Source organism: Hemitrygon akajei, chromosome 1 (genome assembly GCF_048418815.1).
Source record: "Hemitrygon akajei chromosome 1, sHemAka1.3, whole genome shotgun sequence".
Classification (NCBI taxonomy): Eukaryota; Metazoa; Chordata; class Chondrichthyes; order Myliobatiformes; family Dasyatidae; genus Hemitrygon; species Hemitrygon akajei.
In genome coordinates, this window is record NC_133124.1 from 8,906,517 (window position 1) to 8,927,170 (window position 20,654).

General features: G+C 41.2%; 1 protein-coding gene across 1 annotated transcript in view; it reads left to right on the top strand.

The window, feature by feature from the left end:
- The first annotated feature begins 326 nt into the window (after nt 1-326).
- The window catches only part of pou6f2 (POU class 6 homeobox 2), a 655,269-nt gene continuing 634,941 nt past the window's right edge, over nt 327-20,654 (top strand). Inside the window, exon 1 of the mRNA XM_073031620.1 lies at nt 327-434. The gene's annotated coding sequence lies outside the window, so the exon portion shown is untranslated. The remainder of the gene's footprint in view (nt 435-20,654) is intronic.

Genomic DNA, 20,654 nt, shown 5'->3' on the forward strand with positions numbered 1-20,654 from the left:
GTTTGTACAGAAGCCAGTGTGCAAATTAAAAAAAAACTACTACAATCCAAAAGGTCCAGGTGGTCTGGTGCGTCTAATGTAATACAGCAGAGTAGCTTTAATAAACAGCTCTATTTACTCCCTCAAGCCACCAAGATAAACTGGTCTAAGGCTGCTGTGATGAAATGCCAGAAGAATATTTCTCAAAGGCCTCACATGCTGGGCTTTAGAGGCATTTCGTCTTTGTCTGCTGGATACCAGATGGGTCACTAGTGCTTCTTGTGTTGTTTGTATTCTGAGTAGTTCTACAATTCGTGTCCTTTGCTTTTAAGCACAATCATCCAGAAAGCAATCCCAGGCTTGTAATCTTCTTGTTTATCTGCATAGAATCACAGGATCTGGTGGAATTATGCTCTTCTGGGTAAGGAAGGTTGGTTAAGAACAGCCTGTGTAAAGTAAGCATTTTCTAAGAATATTTTGGTGAAATTGTTAAAAAAAATTGCAAAATACATTTGATTCAAGACAAATATGTCACTATTTAATTTTATCCACCAGTGGTACAAAGAGCAGCCGTGTAGATGTATAAAATTTCTGTGAAGGATGTTACTTGAAAGCATCTCAGTCTGTTAGAAAATTGATACAGTAGAGCTTTAGTTGTGATTGAATTGCATGCTTGACCACTAGAATAGCCTTAGTCGGTTTAATGAGCAAACATACAGGCCAGAGAAAATATAATTGTTTTGAAGATTCTTTTCGATATTGGTCCTCAAAAGTGAGTACTTTGCCTTCAAACAGGATTAGTTCTGGTCTGTGCATAAAATAATTCAAATGTTTACTGTCTGTAATAGATTTGTTCGAAGCATTCATGTTTGTTAGACATACTTTTTTATGTTTTTTTATTTTATGTGATATATTTTCTATTATTATCTTGAATTACGTAGAGCTAAATTGTTGAAGCATTGCAACAATAGACCTGGGAATATTTGTTAATAGTAAAATAGCATATTTTAAAACTTTGCAGTATAGCAGAAGTACAATGTGCCCATTTTCCACAGAGTTCATCTGATTGTCGTAATTCTCTGTTCTCGTAAATAAGTGGATTATAAAAGCTTTATCATTTAATTGGTTTAAATTTCACTGATCTAGCAGATAAATAAAATCAGTTTTTCACTCAAGTTTTCAAATACTAAATGCTGAGCATAAGAAAGTTACTTCAAATTCTTTCATAAATAAATGTTAATGACCATTGGTAAAAGCAACAGAAAAATATCTATTAATTTGAACAGTGTACAGCCAAATTGTCAGTCTTGTAATGGATCAGAGCTGACTTGAAAGATTTGTACCAGACTTCATTGCAGTTGCTCGATTCAGCTGGCTTTATTTTGCAAGTTGTCAAATCATACCTTAACGTTCAAAGTGTATATCCATTTATTAAAATTGAAAATTTGGTATTTATTATGGTGCTCAGCAATCTTTAGTCAAAGAAGGTGAATGCCAGATTATCTAATCTGAGAATATATATCTCTGCAAAGGTCATATGTGTTGAAGGAGATACCATGAGCTTTTATGTAGATATAATGCCATATTGTTATTAAATAAATTGTAGCACGTGTGTGTGTGTGTGTGTGTGTGTGTGTGTGTATTTGTGCTTTGTATGTCTGCACATATATCTCTGTTGATTCTGTCTTGTTAATTCTTTTCTCTTCCCCTGTATAGATTTCCCATGTTCACTGTCTATTACAAAAAATAGTAAAATTATTAACAAAAAGCAATATTCTACACCATATGAAAAGTCCTCTAGTCATTGGGTGTTCAGCACAATATTTATTTTGGAAAATTCTACAAGTACAAGTTCATTATTTAATATCATTGTTTAGAAATGTAGAATCCAATTTGATTTATTCAGAAAGTGTGGATCTATCATTATTCATTGTCCCTAACATCTTTTGGCAATAAGGCTCTGTTTTTAATTTATAAAATAGATGTTTGCTGAACATTGAAAAAATATGATATTGCATAATTTTAAGATATTTTAGTGCTTTGTGTCATTATGATAAACTCTTGCAGCTAAATTTAAAAAGTTGGTTACTTATCAAAGCATCCATGAACACCTTGTTTTGGTATAATTTTTCTTTTAAAAGGTTTAATCTATTTCAAACTCCTTATTTGATGCAAGACTTCAGAATACCTGCATCATAATTAGAGAGTACTGTAGGTGGAAAAGTTGCTTCATTAAGAATAAGAGTATTTTGCATCTTATTTGCACTGTTAAATATTTATTATTGCAATGTTGTGACAAATTAGTTATCAGGTTTAACCAGGTTTAATATCACCATCACATGTCGTGAAATTTGTTGTTTTGCTGCAGCAGTACAGTGCAATACATGATAATATAAAGATTTAAACAAAATCAGTTGCATTAGTGGATGATATGAGGTGGGGAAGTACTAAAACATTTAGTTCAATTCCACAAATAAATTTGTCCAACTGAAATACTTCAGGGCTAGCTAAAGAAAAATATTTACAATCACTAGAGGATTAGTGTGTTTTAATCTGTCGCTATGTAGAAACAGACTCTGTGAAAAAAGATTCTATTCTTTCCAGAGCTCTCTTAATTTGTAAGGAGCGATCTTTACTTTTCCACTGTTAAAGCAATTTTACTAAAATCTGATGACCATTTTATTGCTGAGAGCTTTTTAAATTGCTCACTTAGTTTTAGACTGAAATTATCCATATTAAAGTAGGTTTAGGTTGTAAGTTCAATCACAGAGTTCCAAAAATACATCATTGCCAATCATTGTGTGATGTTCAAATATTTATAGATCAATATTTAACGCTTGATCTGTATCATAATGTGCTGATATGCATTATAAATTTGGTGTTCTTTTTTTACAATATGAGTGAAGCCAGATCCTCTGAATGACCGGTATGTTCATCAGTATACTATCCTCCTGCTTATGTCTCAGCTGAGGCAGGCAGGTTACAGCGTCCAGTCACCCTTCTCACACAGCCATCCCCTGAGCACACTCCAACCATGCTATCATGATCCCTAGGCCTGAGGGCTTGGACTAGCTGCGCATTTGTATGTTTCCTGGCTAGGAGAAGCAAAATACAGCTCCACTTGTTAAATGAAGAGCAGGAAGAACAAAAGTGTGGTGACTCGAAGCTGAGACGCTCTGAGTGTATGAGAAATACACACGACAAGGATGTGAGTTTGCGTTGTGGGGGTTGCTGAGGGGAGGAACTGCAGAACAATTCCTGTGAACAGTATTAGTCTGCAGAATGGCCATAGTTGTAATATTAACTCCAAAGATCAAAAAGCTTTAAAGCATTTATATACACAAGTAATAAGCTGTTAAAAATAACTCACCTGGGTTTCAGGAACAAGGAAGTTATTTGGCTTTGAGATATTTGTTAACCATATTTGAAGCATATGGTATTACAATTTTGTACAATATGTATGTTTTCATATATATAACATGGTGGTGCTTCATTTGACTGGTTTACTAAATCTGTTTTGGTATTTTGCTTTTAATTCAGTGATGAGATTTCCTCTGCATTTCTTGTTGCATGTACTTTTGTTTCTTAATTTGCCAAGGTCAAAAATGAGTATATTTTTGTGAATTGACCAATCCTAAAATTGGAAGGCAATAATAATCCTAATATACACTTAGTACATTTAAACAACGTGGGGAAACAGAAATGCATTTTGCTTAATGCTGCAGGTAAAAATATTTCAATGAACTGATATTTTCCATTAATAAGATCATAATCCTTGCAGTATCCTTAAATAAAATGTTTTAATTTGTAAGTTTTATTTTACAAAGATCTTGTAATTCTTAGGACTCTGTCACTGAAAGTTCTAGTTTCTTTAGTCAGTATTTAAAACAATAATGAGAATCTGTGGTGGAATTTATTTAAATGCTTAGGAGGGAAATATTCTATATGGTTTCTTCAAGAAATCAAAGAAAGAAAGAATTCGAAGAAAGTTAAAATATGTTCAGATAAAAGGCTGTAATTTATTGGATGTGTTCATTTGTTAAACTTCAGGTGAATGCGTTGCATGTTTTCGCCACGTGCTAAAAATCATATGCATCTGTGGAATAGGCAGTAAATAATCCCACTATCTGGAGTACTTTGGTCCATTTTACTCCTATTGGTGAGTTATTGTTGACTTATCAGATCATCTCACTATCTTTCAAATCCAAGTTCTTAATCTTTTCCTTTACACACAAATTTTTCTGATTTTAAAGATGTTTTTTATCTGTAAGATCTGACATTATCACATTATTCAGTTAAGATTGTTCTTCATTTTGGTCTACTCTGAGAAAGCTGTGAGTGTATTTCATTGTGTGTTTGGAAGCCTAGTTCCTTTCACCCATGAAGTGAATTTGACTTTCTCCCTTTCTGACTGGGTGCTTAGTGAGCTGAATTTGGTAAGGCTGGATTAGTCAGAAGCCCCAGAATTAGTAACTTATTTATAAAGAAAGTAGTCTTGCTCAGTCCTTCGATTGAAATTGTGAAGCTGAAAGAGGTGTGCCTATCTTTTTGCCATCATGGATCCCTTTACACGCTGAGGAGTATAAAATCTTGAATGTAAATAAGTGTAAAACCAAAGTGACTACTGCTGTTCCTGAGTGGCAAACGCCAATGTTACGAAATGTGAAAGACACACAGAAGGGCTCTTTGATGCCTCCTTTATTTACTTTATTTAAAAAGTGATACAGTACGGAAGAGACCTCACGAGCAGCACTGTACAGCAACCCACCTATTTAATACCAGCCTAATCAAAGGACAATTTACAATGGCCAATTAACCTACTGATGATTACTTTTTTAGAATGTGGGAGGAAACTGGAGCAGCTGGAGGAAGTCCAGGCATTCACAGGGAGGATATACAACAAGCTCCTTATGGGCGGCGTTGGAATTGAACTCTGAATTCTGACACACCACGAGCTGTAATAGCCATGCTACTGTGGTGTACATAGATGTTGTAGATGGATTAGGAACATTTCCACAAAAAGAAAACATTATTATTGGGGAAAAAGTCACTCTGTACTAAAAGCAGTCTTGTAGAACCCAGAGAGCATTTAAGTTTATGTCTGCAAACCTTCCATGGTGTCAGCTGCAGACATAGATAGACGAACTGTCTGCTGTCAAACTATGGATGTTTTAGAAACATAGAAAACCTACAGCACAATACAGGCCCTACAGCCCACAAAGTTGTGCCGAGCTTGTCCCTACCTCAGAAATTACTAGCCCGCTATTTTACTAAGCTCCATGTACCTATCTAAAAGCTTCTTAAAAGACCCTGTCGTATCTGCCTCCACCACAGTTGCTGGCAGTCCATTCCACACACTCACCACTCTATGAGTAAAAAAACTTACCCCCGACATCTCCTCTGTACCTACTCCCCAGCACCTTAAACCTGTGTCCTCTTGTGGCAACCATTTCAGCCCTGGGAAAAAGCCTCTGACTATCCACACGATCAATGCCTCTCATCATCTTATACACCTCTATCAGGTTTTAAGATGTATGTCTAGTATGTTTGTCGAACAGGGGTACTCACAGGACAGTTCTGGGCATAAATTAACAAACAATCTGCAACAATTCTGCTAGGTTTAAATACTGAAGCCAGATGACAAAATTAAATTGCATTTTTGGTTTACTATGAGAAGGGCGCATGTACATTAGTGGAAAAGTACATCAATGCACGTAAATAATTTCAGTTACTGTGATACTAAGTTTTCAGAAGTGTTGCACGTCATAGGCAAATAGTTGAAAAATAAAACATTTCAGATATTTTAAGTATTTTAAGAAGATTATAAAATTGTATGAACTTAAAATGCCTCATTAAGTATCCAAATAATGAAATCACTGAAGATCAACAAAAACAATTGTGAACTACTGAAATATCTACGCTTTTAGGCAGAATTGTTAGAGTGGAAAGGATTGAAGTAGTGTCTATCAATCACATCCAGCAGCATCGGCGATGTTGATTGGTTGATGGACGTCAGCATCCTATGCCTGGATTAGTTCCTGGTGGCTGTTAAATCTTGCACCATAGCAACCATTAGTGTTTGTGGATGGCCAGAAGATCTGGGGGCATTCTAATCTGAAGGCGTATATTTTCCGATTCTGACCACTTTCCTCAAGTCCAGCGAGGGATTACTGACGGGTCTGAGTCACTCTCCCTTCTTCCCCCTTATTTTGTTCTGATGAAGGGTTTCAGCCTGAAACATCAACTGTTTATTCTCCTCCATAGATGCTGCCTGACCTTCTCAGTCCCTCAAGTCCTCTGAGAACTTTCTTTTTCCATTGTTCTCATGTTTGCTTTTACTGAAAATATGAAGTCAAAGTAGAATTTTGTCTTTAGTAATGGATACGATTAGATCTGATTCTTTTAGCTGTGGAAGACCTTAAGCTGATTGCTGGATAAAGGTGGCATTCTGGTGTATGGTACAGAGTTTAGTTAAGTAAAAGTATCATATGCATTTTGCAATTCAAGAAAATACCTGCTTAGAATGTTTAGTAAGTAGTAAGATCTGTGTGTTATGGTAGTTTATTAGGAATAATAACAGTTAACATTCCTTTTGCATAGTATGTTATTGGGTTTCTGTTATATAATGCTCTAAGGCATAGGGGCAGGATTAGGCCATTCAGCCCATCAAGTCTACTCTGCTATTCCATCATGGCCGATTTACTTACCATCTCAATCCCATTCTCCTCCCTTCTCTCCACAACCTTGGATGCCCTGACTAATCAAGAACCTATCAAACTCTGCTTTAAGTATAGAGCCACAGTCATAGAAAAGCACAGAAACAGGCCATTTGGCCCACCTAGTCTGTGTCGAACCATTTAAACTGCCTATTACCATCGGTCTGCACCAGGACCATAGCCCTCAATACCCCTACCATCCATGTACCCGCCTGTGGCAATGAATTCCACAGATTCACAACCCTCTGGCTAAAGAAATTCCTCCTCATCTCTGATCTAAATGGACCTCCCTCTATTCTGAGGCTGTGGCCTCTGGTCAAGACTTACCCACTATAGGAAACATCCTCCCCACATCGTCTCTATCTGTGTTGTTCACTATTCGACAGGGGGATGGGAAATTGAGTGATCAGGTATTTGGCATGCAAGCAGAGGCTGTGAGGGAGGACAGGCAGATGATAGGGCAAAATTGCAGTCCGGACGAGTTGCAGTGCAACAAGGGATCAAAACCATAAAAGATAACAAATACAGGACTGAAGGTATTGTATTTGAATGCATGCAGTATGTGGAATAAGGTAGATGATGTTGTGGGTATCAATGAGTTGCGGCTGAAAGAAGATTATGGTTAGGAGCTTAACATCCAAAGATACGCATTGTATTGAAAGGACAGGCAGGTAGACAGAGGAGTGGCGTGCCTTTGTTGGTTTGATGCACCATCAATAACTCTCTGAGACGGGAGGCGAGATATCAGCTTTTATTGACTGGAAGAAAGAACAAGTAGTAATTGACCACCACGCTACATCCTGGAGACTGAGGGCAGGGCTCAGGCCTCAATCGCCTTTATACCGGGGTCTGTGGGAGGAGCCACAGGAGCATATTTACTGTGAAACAGTATTGTTTTCACAGTGGAATGCACTGCCTGAGTCAGCAGGGGGGCGTGTCCAGACAGGTATATGTAGTTCACCACATGGTTTTAAAAAAAAATTAAACCAAATCCTTAAAAAGAGGTGACATGGATCAGAAGTTATAGAATCGTGGGTAGAGTTAAGGAACGACAATGGTAAAAGGACCCTGATGGATGTTATATACAGGACTCTGAACATTAGCCAGGATATGGGGTACAAATTACATCAGGAGATAGAAAATGCATGACAAAGGGGCAATGTTACAATAGCTACAAGGGATTTCAATATGCGGGTAGATTGGGGAAAAACAAGTTGGTGCTGAATCCCAGAGAGAGAATTTGTACAATGCCCATGTGATGGCTTTTTAGGGCAGCCTGGGATTGAGCCCACTAGGGGATCAGATATTCTGGATCGATTATGGTGTAATGAACTAGATTTGACAAGGGAGCTTAAGGTAAAAGAACCCTTAAGAGGCTCTGATCATAATATGATAGAATTCATCCTGCAATTTGAGAGGGAGAAGCTAAAGTCAGAAGTATCAGTATTATGGTGGAGTAAAGGGAATTACAGGGGCATGTGAGAGGAGCTGGTCAAACTTGTTTGGAAGGGGACATGCAGCAATGATGGCAGAACAGCAATGGATGGAGTTTTTGGGAGCAATACAGAAGGTGTGGGATAGATATATCCCAATGAAGAGGAAGTATTCTAAAGGAAAGATGATGCAATTGTACCTACATGGGAAGTCAAAATGAACATAAAAGCAAAAGTGAGGGGATATCACAGAGTAGAAATTAGTGGGAAAATGGAGGATTAGGAAGCTTTTTAAAAAAAAAAAAATTATCTGAAATGTCAAAGTAGATGAATAACCTGGACTGGATGGACTACACCCCAGGGCTCTGAAAGAAGTAGCTAAAGAAATTGTGGAGACATTGGTATTGATCTTCCAAGTATCACCAGATTCTGGCATTGTTCCGGAGGATCAGAAAATTGCAAATGTCACTTCACACTTCAAGAAGGGAGGGAGGCAGGCAGAAGAAAGGAAATTATAAGCCAGCTAGCCTGACCACAGTAATTGGGAAGATATTGGAGTCAATTGCTATGGATGAGGTTTCTGGAGACTTGAAGGCACGTGATAAAGTTGATCAAAGTCGGTGTGGTTTCCTTAAGGGAAAATCTTGCCTGAAAAAATCTGTTGGAATTCTTTGTGGAAATAACAAGCAGGATAGACAAAGGAGAGGCAGTGAATTTTGTTCACTTGGATTTTCAGAAGGCCTTCATGAGGCACACATGAGGCTGCTCAGGAAGATAAGAGCCCATGGTATTACTTGAAGGATTCTAGCATGTATAGAGCATTGGCTGATTGGCAGGAGCCAATCAGTGGGATTCCCAAAGTGGGAATAAAGGGAACCTTTTTGGATTGGACGCCGGTGGCTAGTGGTGTTCCGCATGGGTCAGTGTTGAGATCACTGCTTTTTACATCTGAATTGAATTGACTTCATTACTTACATCCTTCATATACATGATGAGTAAAAGTCTTTACATTACATCTCCATTCAAATGTGAAATGTGCAATTTATTGTAATTTATAATATATAGTATGTACAACAGGACAGACAATATAGCATAGAAATACAATTGTATCAGCATGAATTAATCAGTCTGATGGCCTGGTGGAAGAAGCCGTCCTGGAGTCTGTTGGTCCTGGCTTTTATGCTGTGGTACCAGTTCCTGGATAGTAGCAGCTGGAACAGTTTGTGGTTGGAGTTACTCGGGTCTCCAATGATCCTTCAGGCCGCTTTTACACACCTGTCTTTGTAAATGTCCTGAATAGTGGGAAGTTCACATCTACAGATGTGCTGGGCTGTCCACACCACTCTCTGCAGAGTCCTGAGATTGAGGGAAGTACAGTTCCCATACCAGGCAGTGATGTAACCAGTCCGGATGCTCTCAGTTGTACCCCTATATTTAAAGCAGAGGTTGATAGATTCTTGATAAGTGAGAGGTTACAGGGAGAAGGCAGGAGAATGGGGTTGAGAGGTTAATAGATCAGCCATTATGACACGGCGGAGCAGACTGTATGGACTGAATGGCTTAATTCTGCTCCTATGTCTTCTGGTCTTATGGTGTTGGTTTATTAATGTCATAGGTATATAGGTAAAGTGCAAATTTTGTCCTGCATAATGTTCATTTGGGTGCAGTGGTTCCCAATCTGGGGTCCATGGACCTCCTGCTTGATGGTATTGGTCCATGGCATAAAAAAGGTTCAGAACCGCTGTCTCTGTCCTTTATTTTCATCAAAGTTTCTATTTTTTTTATTTTGTACAATAACAATGTTTGTAATGTAGAAAATCAATTGGAGAAAAAACATCCCAGGTTGATTCCGGGGATGAAGGGTTTAACCTACTGAGTCGCATGGGACTGTACTCTCCAGAGTTCAGAAGAATGAGAGGGGATCTTATAGAAATATACAACATTTTGAAAGGGATAGATAAGATAGAAGTAGGAAAGTTGTTTCCATTGGTAGGTGAGAGTAGAACTAGAGGACATTGCCTGAAGATTCAGGAGAGAAGATTTAGGACGGAGATGAGGAGAAACTGTTTTTCCCAGAGAGTGGTGAATCTGTGGAACTCTCTGCCCAGGGAAGCAGTTGAGACTTCTTCACTAAATATATTTAAGATACAGTTAGATAGGTTTTTACTTAGTAAGGGAATTAAGGGTTATGGAGAAAAGGTAGGTAGATGGAGCTGAGTTTACGGACAGATCAGCCATGATCTTATTGAATGGTGGGGCAGGTTCGATGGGCCGGATGGCCTACTCCTGTTCCTATTTTTTATGTTCTTATTAAAAAGTTCAAGTTCAACATTTGAAATCATCCATACTCATATATGTAGCCAGCGGCTGGTGTAGTGGCATCCACACTGGACTGTGAGGTGAATGGTTCCGGGTTCGAACCCAGCCAGCTCCTTGCACACTTTCCATCTGTGCTGGACTGAATGTCAAGCTAGCAACTCGGCCTTGTGGAAAAAAAAAGTAAAATTCTAAGGAAACGGTAAGGTTGCCGCCCGATTTACCACAAGGCATGGAGATAAGTAATCAATTATCATCATACTCGTGTATACAACTAAACAAAACATTGTTCCTCTGGGGCCAAGGTGCAAAACATATTACATACAATCATACACTGCACATATAGTTACAATCCATCACATATACTTACAAAATATTTACTCATTGAGATACAGCGCGGAATAGGCTCTTTGAATCATGCCACACAACAGTCCCACGATTTAAGCCTAACCTAATCATGGGACAATTTACAGTGACCAATTAACCTACTAACCGGTACATCTGTAGACTGTGTGAGGAAACTGGAGCACCCAGGGAAACCCACCTGGTCACCGGAATAACGTACAAACACTCCTTACAGACAACAGTGGGAATTGAACCTGGGTCGCTGGTACTGTAAAGCGCCGTGCTAACCACTACGCTACAGAGCTGCCCCTAGTGCAGGAATCTGAGTACCATAGCCCGAAAATTGACAGGTTGAAGTAAAACGTGAGGTGCATGTCTATGTAATAGTATAATGGCGCTGTCACTATTAAAATAAAATAAGCTGTCGTATAAATATGTGAAACAGCAGTAATAAAAGATGAAAATTCACCAGTGCAGGATGAGAGAGTGTTTGTGAGAGGGGTTGGGGGTGACAAGGCATTCATGCAGGGTGTGTATGTGTGCTGGGTGGTGGCAGGGTGTGTAAAAAGTGTAAAGATTACAGAGTATTTAGAAGTCAGTCTCGAGTTTCTTTCATCGGTGTAGTTCTTTAATGTCCCAACGCTCAAGTAAGGAATGGTTAGTTGTTCTTGTTCTGCTGTTGCTGGAATGTGTGGTGACACTAGTGGACTATCCCTAGCATATGACTTAATTATTTACTTTTTATTTATTATTATTATTTGTCTTTTTTGTACTTACTCTGTTAGCCTTTTGCACGTTTGTTTGTCCATCTTTGGGTGTAGCTTTTCATTGATTCTGTCATGTTTCTTTGTATCTACGGTGAATAACTTCAAGAAAATGAATCTCAAGGCAGTACATGTATATCGCTAGGGTGCCTAAGATTTTTGCCCAGTACTGTAGTAATTTTATGTATTGCACTGTAGTGCTGCCACAGGAACAAAATCATGCCATCTGTGAGTGATGATACACCTGATTCTGATATGGGTCTCTGTTGTGGACTGAGAGTGGGAAGGAGGAAGGGAGAGGGGAATCATGGTTGGGAAAAGGGGAAGGGAGAGAGGTGGGAATGGGAAGTATCAGAGAGACATTCTGTAGTAACAAATAAACCAATTGTCTGGAATAAAATGACCTTGCCTGGTGTCTCGAGGCTAGGTGCACCTGCACCACCTCCCTGACACTCCTTCTCTGCCACCTGCCCCACACCCCTCCTGTGGTGCACCACCCTTGCCGTTCCCAACATCCTTTGCTCCTGCCGTATTTACAAACTAGCTCTCCGCTCCACGTTGGCAAATACAGCACTGTGCAAAAGTCGTAGGTAGCCTAGCTATATGTATGCGCCCAAGACCTTTGCACAGTTCTGTGTATGGTGCATAAATTCCAGTGGGGCTGTCTGTTAGCTTACCATTGCCATACATGCCCAATATGCAAGCTGGAAATATGAGTAATTACACTACAAAAATACTCCTCTGGCAGTAAAAACTGGCAGTGAATCGAAGATTCTACGTAAGAAGTTTAGCATTTATCATTGAGTATGTGCATGCTTTAAAGATAATAGATAAGAGATTAGTTTTGTTTGTCACATGTATGCATGTCAAAACATAAAGTGAAATACATCATTTTGTAATGACTAAGGATGGTGCTGGGTACAGTCCACAAGAGTAGCCATGCTTCCAGTGACGACATTATGCGCACACAACTCGATAATCCTAACACGTATGTCTTTGTAAAGTGGGAGGAAACCGGAGCAGCCGGAGGAAACTCACATAGTCATGGGAAGAACATGCCAGCCCCTTATAGACAGCGACATGTATTGAACCCCGATTGGTGATCGCTGGCTATGTAAGCGATTGCGCTAACCACTACGCAATCATGCTGCCCTAATGGATTAATCTTAACTGGATTGCATCAAAAAAAAATGTAGACTTTTATGAGAAGAAATTGTGAAAGGTGTGTTCCATGGATATTGGCTGATTGGTAGGAGGCAGCAAGTGGGAATAAAAGAATTCTTTTCTGGTTGGCTAAAAGTGACTAGTGGTGTTCTACAAGCGTCAGTGTTGGGGCCACTTCTTTTTATGCTGTATATCAATGATTTAGATGATGGAATAGACAGCCTTGTTACCAAGTTTGCAGATGATACAAAGATTGGTGGGGAGGCAGGTAGTGTTGAGGAAGAAGGGACACTGCAGAAGGACTTGGAGAGTTTAGGCGAATGATGGTCATGGGAGATTTCAGCATGCATGTCAATTGAGAAAATTAGGTTGATAATGGGTCTCAAGAGAGTGAATTTGTTGAATGCCTACGAAAGGCTATTTAGAGCAATTTGTCATTGAGCCTACTAGGGGATCAGGTACATTGGAACAGGTGTTATGTAATGAACCAGAGGCGATTCGGGAGCTTAAAGTAAAGGAACCCGTAGGTGTCAGTGATCACAAGATGATTGACTTCAACTTGAAATTTGATAGGAAGAAAGTAAAGTCTGATGTAGCAGTATTTTAGTGGAGTATAAAGGAAATTACAGTGGTATGAGAGAGGAGTTGACCAAAGTAAATTGGAAGGAGCTGCTGGCAAGGATGACAGCAGAGCAGCAATGGAGTGAGTTTCGGGGGAAAATGAGGAAAGTGCAGGATAGATGTATTCCAAAAACAAAGAAATACTCAAATCGCGAAACAGTACAACTGGGGTGACCAAGGGGAGTCAAAGCTAATGTAAAAACAAAAGAGAGGACATACAACAAAGCAAAAATTAGCAGGAAGCTAGAGCATTAGGAAGCTTTTAAAAACCTACAGAAAGCAACTAAAAGAATCATTAGGAGGGAAAAAATGAAATATGAATGCAAGGTAGCAAACAATATCAAGGAGCATAGAAAAAAGCTTTTTCAAGTATATAAAAAATTAAAGAGAGAAGAGAGTGGATATAGAACCATTAGAAAATGAGACCAGAGAAATAATAACGGAGGGCAAAGAGATGGCAGATGAACTAAATGAGCATTTTGCATCAGCCTTCACTGTGGAAGACACCAGCAGTGTGCCAGATGTTGAAGGATGTGAGGGAAGAGAATTGGGTGCCATTACTATTACAAAGGAGAAGGTGCTTAAGAAGGTGAAAGACCTAAAGGTACATAAGTCACCTGGACCAGATGAACTGCACCCTAGGGTTCTGAAAGAATAAGCAGTAGAGATTGTGGAGGCATTAGTAATGGTCTTTCAAGAATCATTGGACTCTGGCATGGTTCCGGAGGACAGGAAAATTGCGAATGTCATTTCACTCTTCAAGAAAGGACGGAGGCAGCAGAAAGGAAATTATAGACCAGTTAGTCCAGCCTCAGTGGTTGGGAAGATGCTGGAGTCAATTGTTAAGGATGAGGTTATGGAGAACTTGGTGACACAGGACAAGACAGTACCATGCCAGCATGGTTTCCTTAAGGGAAAATCTTGCCTGACAAACCTGTTGGAATACTTTGAGGAGATTACACACAGGATAGATAAAGGGGATGTAGTGGATGTTGTATATTTGGGTTTTCAGAAGGTCTTTAACAAGGTGCCACACATGAAGCTGTTTACCAAGTTAAGAGCCCATGGTATTACAGGAAAGTTACTAGCACAGTTAGAGCATTGGCTGATTGGCAGGAGGCAGCGAGTGGGAATAAAATGATTTTTTTCTGGTTGGTTGCCAGTGACTAGTGGTGTCCGCAGGGGTGGGTGTTGGGATCACTTCTTTTTATGCTGTATATCAAGAATTTAGATGATGGAATAGATGGCTTTGTTGCCAAGTTTGCAGATGATATGAAGATTGGTGAAGGGGCAGGTAGTGTTGAGGAAACAGGTAGGATGCAGAAGGACTTAGAGAGATTTGGAGAATGGGCAAGAAAGTGGCAAATGAAATACAATGTTGGAAAATGCATGGTCCTGCACTGTGGCAGAAGAAATAAATGTGCAGACTATTTTCTAAATGGGGAGAAAATCCAGGAATCTGAGATGCAAATGAACTTGGGAGTCCTTGTGCAGAACACCCTAAAGGTTAACTTGCAGGTTGAGTCAGTGGTGAGGAAGGCAAATGCCATGTTAGCATTCATTTCAAGAAGTCTAGAATACAAGTGCAGGGATGTGATGCTGAGGCTTTATAAGGCACTGGTGAGGCCTCACCTTGACTATTGTGAACAGTGTTGGGCTCCTCATCTAAGAAAAGATGTGCTGGCATTGGAGAGGGTTCAGAAGAGATTCACAAGTATGATTTCGGGAATGAAGGGGTTGTCATATGAGGAACGTTTTATGGTTCTGGGCCTGTACTCACTGGAAGATGAGGAGGGATCTTGTTGAAACCTTTTGAAAGTTGAAAGGCTTGGACAGAGTAGATGTGGAAAGATGTTTTCATGGTGGGAGTGTCTGGGACAAGAGGGCACAGCCTCAGGATAGAGGGGTATTCATTTAAAACAGAGATGCGGAGAAATTACTTTAGCCAGAGGGTGGTGAATTTGTGGAATCTGCTACCACAGGCAGCTGTGGAAGCCAAGTCATTGAGTGTACTTAAGGTGGAGATTTATAGGTTCTTGATTGGCCATTGCATCAAAAGTTAAGGGGAGAAGGCCGGGGAGTGGGGGTGAAGAGGGGAGAAAAAAAAGGATCAGCCATGATTGAATGGCAGAGCAGACACGCTGGGCTAAATGGCCTAATTCTGCCCCTATGTCTTACGCTTTTTTGGACTAAGATGACTTTAATTTTGTAAATGTTTATATGCATAATCTCAGATGTGTGAATGTACAGTACTGTGCTAAAGTCTTTGGTACATATATATAGCTAGGGTGCCTAAGCCCTTTGCACAGCACTGTAGCACTTGTTTGAGTTTAACTTATTTTGCAGCATTATTAAGCATATTGAACTTGAATATGCAGAATCCTTTTTAAGATAATTCAGATGACACTAAGGGACACAACACCCATTCAGGTGACCTGCACCGAGTTGGATGGCTGGCTGAAATCTGTGGACAAGTCTGGCCTACCTGGGAAGTTCAAAGCCTGGGTGTATCAGCATGGCATTCTTCTCAGAATCCTGTGGCCCCTCCTCGTCTATGCAGTTCCGATCTCGACGGTCGAAACCTTAGAGAGGAGGGTCAGCAAGCACCTCAGAAGATGGCTGGGGTTGCCATGGAGCCTGAGCAGCATCGCACTCCATGGACACCACAACAAACTGCAACTGCCCTTCAAATCCCTGGAGGAGGAATTCAAAGTTAAAAGAGCCAGAGAAGTGGTGCAGTACAGGGACTCAAGTGATCCGAAGGTGGCTCGAGCAGGGATCCAAGTGAGGACTGGCAGGAAGTGGAGGGCAGAGGAAGCTGTTCATGAAGCAGAGGAAAGGCTGCATCACAGGAGGCTGGTGGGAGTGGTCACACGAGGCCGAGCTGGGCTAGGACCCTTTCCAACTCCCCTAATGGACACCATCATAGGGAAGGAAAGGTGCCGCCTAGTTCAGGAGGAGGTGAGAGCAGCAGTAGAGGAGACAAGAACCTGCAAAGCAGTGGGAATGAAGCAACAGGGAGTTTGGACAAGATGGGAGAATGCGGTGGTGAGGAAAGTGACCTGGGCTGAGCTTTGGAAAGCCGAGCCACACCACATCCAATTTCTCATCCAGGCAGTGTATGATGTGCTTCCAAGCCCATCAAACCTGCACACATGGGGCAAGGCAGAGTCATCAGCGTGCCCACTGTGTTCCAAGCAAGGAACCCTGGAGCACATCCTCAGCAGCTGTACAAGGGCACTTGGTGAGGGACGGTACCGATGGAGACATGATCAGGTCCTGAAGACCATCGCTGAAGCCATCAGCGCAGGAGTGGAGTGGGTGAAGCAGACCCGACCCCCCAGCAGACCATTGCCTTTGTCAGAGCTGGGGAGCAGCCAATACCCACCAAAAGAACATCGGCAGGTATCCTGACCTCTGCAAGAGACTGGCAGCTGTTGGTGGACCTTGAAAGGCAGCTGAGGTTCCCCAACCATATCGCAGCCACCACCCTGCGACCAGACATTGTCCTTGTGTCTGAGTCTACCAAGCAAGTGGTGATGCTGGAGCTGACAGTCCCATGGGAAGATCGCTTGGAAGAGACCTTTGAAAGGAAGCTCTCAAAGTATGCAGGACTGAACTGTCAGGAGGCTGGATGGAGAGCGAGGTGTCTCCCAGTGGAGGATGGATATAGGGGATTCACAGCCCGTTCCTTAGCCAGAGCCTTCAGCAATTTGGGCATCGAGGAAGAGAGGAAGAGGAGAGCCATCTGCAGTACCACCAATGCAGCAGAGAGGGCCTCAAGGTGGCTGTGGCTCAAGAGAGGGGAGCCATGGAGTCATGTGTAGCTAGCCATCTGGACACAAGCTGGGGTCTGATCAGCCCCGGCTGGGTCACCTGGAGAAGGGTGTATGATGTTGAAAGAACCGAAACACCCGATGATTCCAGGAACGTCACTGAAGATGTGTCCAGAGGCATCAGTAGGTGTATGTACACAGAATAGTCAGATCATGCTGGATCTGGTCCGTTGCCTGGGGACTCTGCACATGTGTGTTTACTGGGACTGGACTGATGGTTACCTCAATAACCACCTCTACTCTCAAGTGGGGTCACATGGAAGCAAGGACTGAGATGACATAGTCAAAGTCAAACTCAAAGTAATTTTCTTATCAAAGCATGGAGTCTTCACTATGCCCCTGGAGTATCCTGCTCTTGAAATCCCAGGAGTAGTTAACCTTTGACTTTTTTCAAAGCTTCCATTCATAAATATTTTAAAATCTATTAAAAATGATGTAAACCATTTTACATCATTGTCCAGTCCTGATAAAGGGTCTTAGCCTGAAACGTCGACTGTTCATTTTCCTCCATAGATGCTGCCTGACCTGCTGAGTTCCGCCAGCATTGTGTGTGTTGCGATTACTTTTAAAAAAAATTAGGTAAACATACTTAGAAATGATTATATTGTTAAACAGATGGAAAATAATAATTAATAGATATCTTTTCTGAGTGCCTCCTCATCTTCAGGTCTGGAATCTTGATTGGAATCAGTTGGATTTCAGATGCTGGATCTGACCTGGAATGGGATACTGATGGTGATTTCCCCAGTGTAGTTTTGGGAAATCCCAGTTAAACATAGTATAGAACGCATTCTGTTTGGCTGCATCACAGCTTGGTGTGGCAGCTGCTCTACACGTGATTGCAAGAAACCGCAGAGAGTGGTGGACCAGCTCAGCATATCACGGGAACCTGCTTTCCCTCTGTGTCTGTATGTCACGCAGCCTCAGTAAAGTCGCCAGCGTAATGGAAGACCCCACCCATCCCAGACATCCCTTCTCCTCCCCTCTCCCTTCGGGCAGAAGGTACACCACGCTCAGGAACCACTTTTATCCACTGTTATCAGTCTCTTGAATAGATCTCCGGACCAGTGAGATGGATTCTTAGCCTCAGAATCTAACTCATTATGATTCTGGCTTCTTCCCTCCTCCATCCCAGTCCTGTTAAAGGGTCTTGACCTGAAGAGTTGAATGTTATTCCTCTCCGGTGATGCAGCCCAACCTGCTGAGATCCTTCAGCATTAGTGCATTCTGATCTTCGACTTAATCACTTACCTGTGCTGCACTTTCTCAGTAACTTTTACACCTCATTCTGCATTGTTTTACCTCAGCCCAGCTCAATAAGATCTGTGTAAAGATCTTATCTGCCTAAACAGTATGCAAAACAAGCCTTTCACTGTATCTCGGCACATGTGACAATAATAAACCAATATCAAGACCTGGCCTTGATGCTGGACAGAGTCCAATGCAGCTAACGTTAAAGCCCTGACTCTCAATGTATGTGTGTAACACTGGGATTTAATTCCGTCTGAATTTCTGAATGAGAGTTGTTCTGTTTGCAAACAGCCAGTTAGATTTCATCCATTGTCTCACCAGTCACCTTTCTCTTTGATGCAATAGGTTCATGTATTTTACCAAACATAAATCTCTGTTCTGCACATAATTTGAAGTAGTCTTGTTTATTCATCACTCAATGGAAAAGAAGTGGTGAGGGTGTGGTTTCTGACCTGCCGTAGTTCTGAAGCCCGAGCAATTTGAACTTTCAAAATTGTAACCCTTCACTTCTTATTAAGTCGCCTTTCCCACAAACTCCAGGACTGGTCTATTCTGAGGCTGTGCCCTCTGGTCCTAGACTCCCCCAGCACAGGAAACATCCTCCCCACATTCACTCGATTGAGTATCTCACAATATTCATTAGGTTTCAATGAGATCCCTCTTTCTTTTAACCTCCAGTGAGTACAGGCTCAAAACCATCAAATGTTATTCATACTTTAACCCTTTCCTTCCCAGGATCATTCTTGACAGCCTCCTCTGGACCTTAGATGTGGAGCCCAAAACTGCTCAGAATACTGTATATGTGGTCTGACTAATTCTTTATAAAGCCTCAGCATTACAGCCTTGCTTTCATATTCTAGTCCTCTTGAAATGAATGCTAATCTGGACATCTGTGAATTTTTGGGAGGTCAAATGTAAGGAACAAGTTCCGAGTTGATGGTGGGCCCTTTAATAGCACTGAAGTACAGAGGGATCTTGGGGTTCATTGAAAGTGGCGGTGTAAGTGAATAAAGTGGTAAAGAAAGCATATGGCATGCTTGCCTTCATTGTCCTGTCTTCTTTTGATCTGCCTACAGTGAGTTGTTTTAAATGTTAAACACAAGAGATTCTACACACAAAATGCTGGAGGAATTTTGAGTGAACTCTGCCTTTTCTCCTTGGAGAGACGAAGGATGAGAGGTGACCTGATAGAGGTGTATAAGATGTTGAGAGGCATTGATCATGTGGATAGTCAGAGGCTGTTTCCCAGGGCTGAAATGGTGGCCACAAGAGGACACAGGTTTAAGGTGTTTGGGAGTAGGTAGAGAGGAGATGTCAGGGGTAAGTTTTTTACTCAGAGAGTGGTGAGTGCGTGGAATGGGCTGCCGGCAGCGGTGGTGGAGGCGGATACGATAGGGTCTTTTAAGACTTTTAGATGGGTAAATGGGGCTTAGAAAAATAGAGGGCTATGGGTAAGCTTAGTAATTTCTAAGGTAGGGACATGTTTGGCACAACTTTGTGGGCCGAAGGGCCTGTATTGTGTTGTAAGTTTTCTATGTTTCTAACTCAGCAGCTCAGGTAACACCTATGGATGTGAACAAATAGTGGATGTTTCAGGCCGACACCTTTGTTGGGACTGGAAAGGAAAGGGGAAGACGTCAGAATAAAAAGGTGGGGTGAGGGGCAAGGTGGACTATCTAGAAGGTGATAAATAAAGCCAAGCAGATGGGAAAGGTAAAGAGCTGGAGAAAAAGGAGAGGAGGGTGGATCAAGGGTGAAGGGGAAGAAGGAGGGGCACAGGGGGAGGATGCTAGGCAGGTGAGGCAGAGTGGGGAATTGAAGAAAGTGATGAGGTGGGGGATTTACCGGAAGGAGAAATCAATATTCATGCTATCAGATTGGAGGCTGCCCAGAGGGAATATAAGGTGCTGCCTCCTCCACCTTGAGAGTGGCAAAAGAGAAAGCCAGAGACCGATATGTTGGCACAGGAATATTTTAAATATTCCATTCTTTGATCTGGTGTTAATTTTGATTTGTTTGGATTCCTGAGACCTTGATAGACTGTATGATATTTAACATGCCATTCAAATGTAAGCCTTTGATGTTGTGAATGTATCTTTTAGTGTGGCACTGAGCAACATAACTCTAGAAGTCTCAAAGTTCATTTTTTGTCCAAATTACTGATTCAGTAAAGGTTTGAACTACCATTCCACTTCTTGGAGAAAGGGTTCAACACACAAGATTTGGATT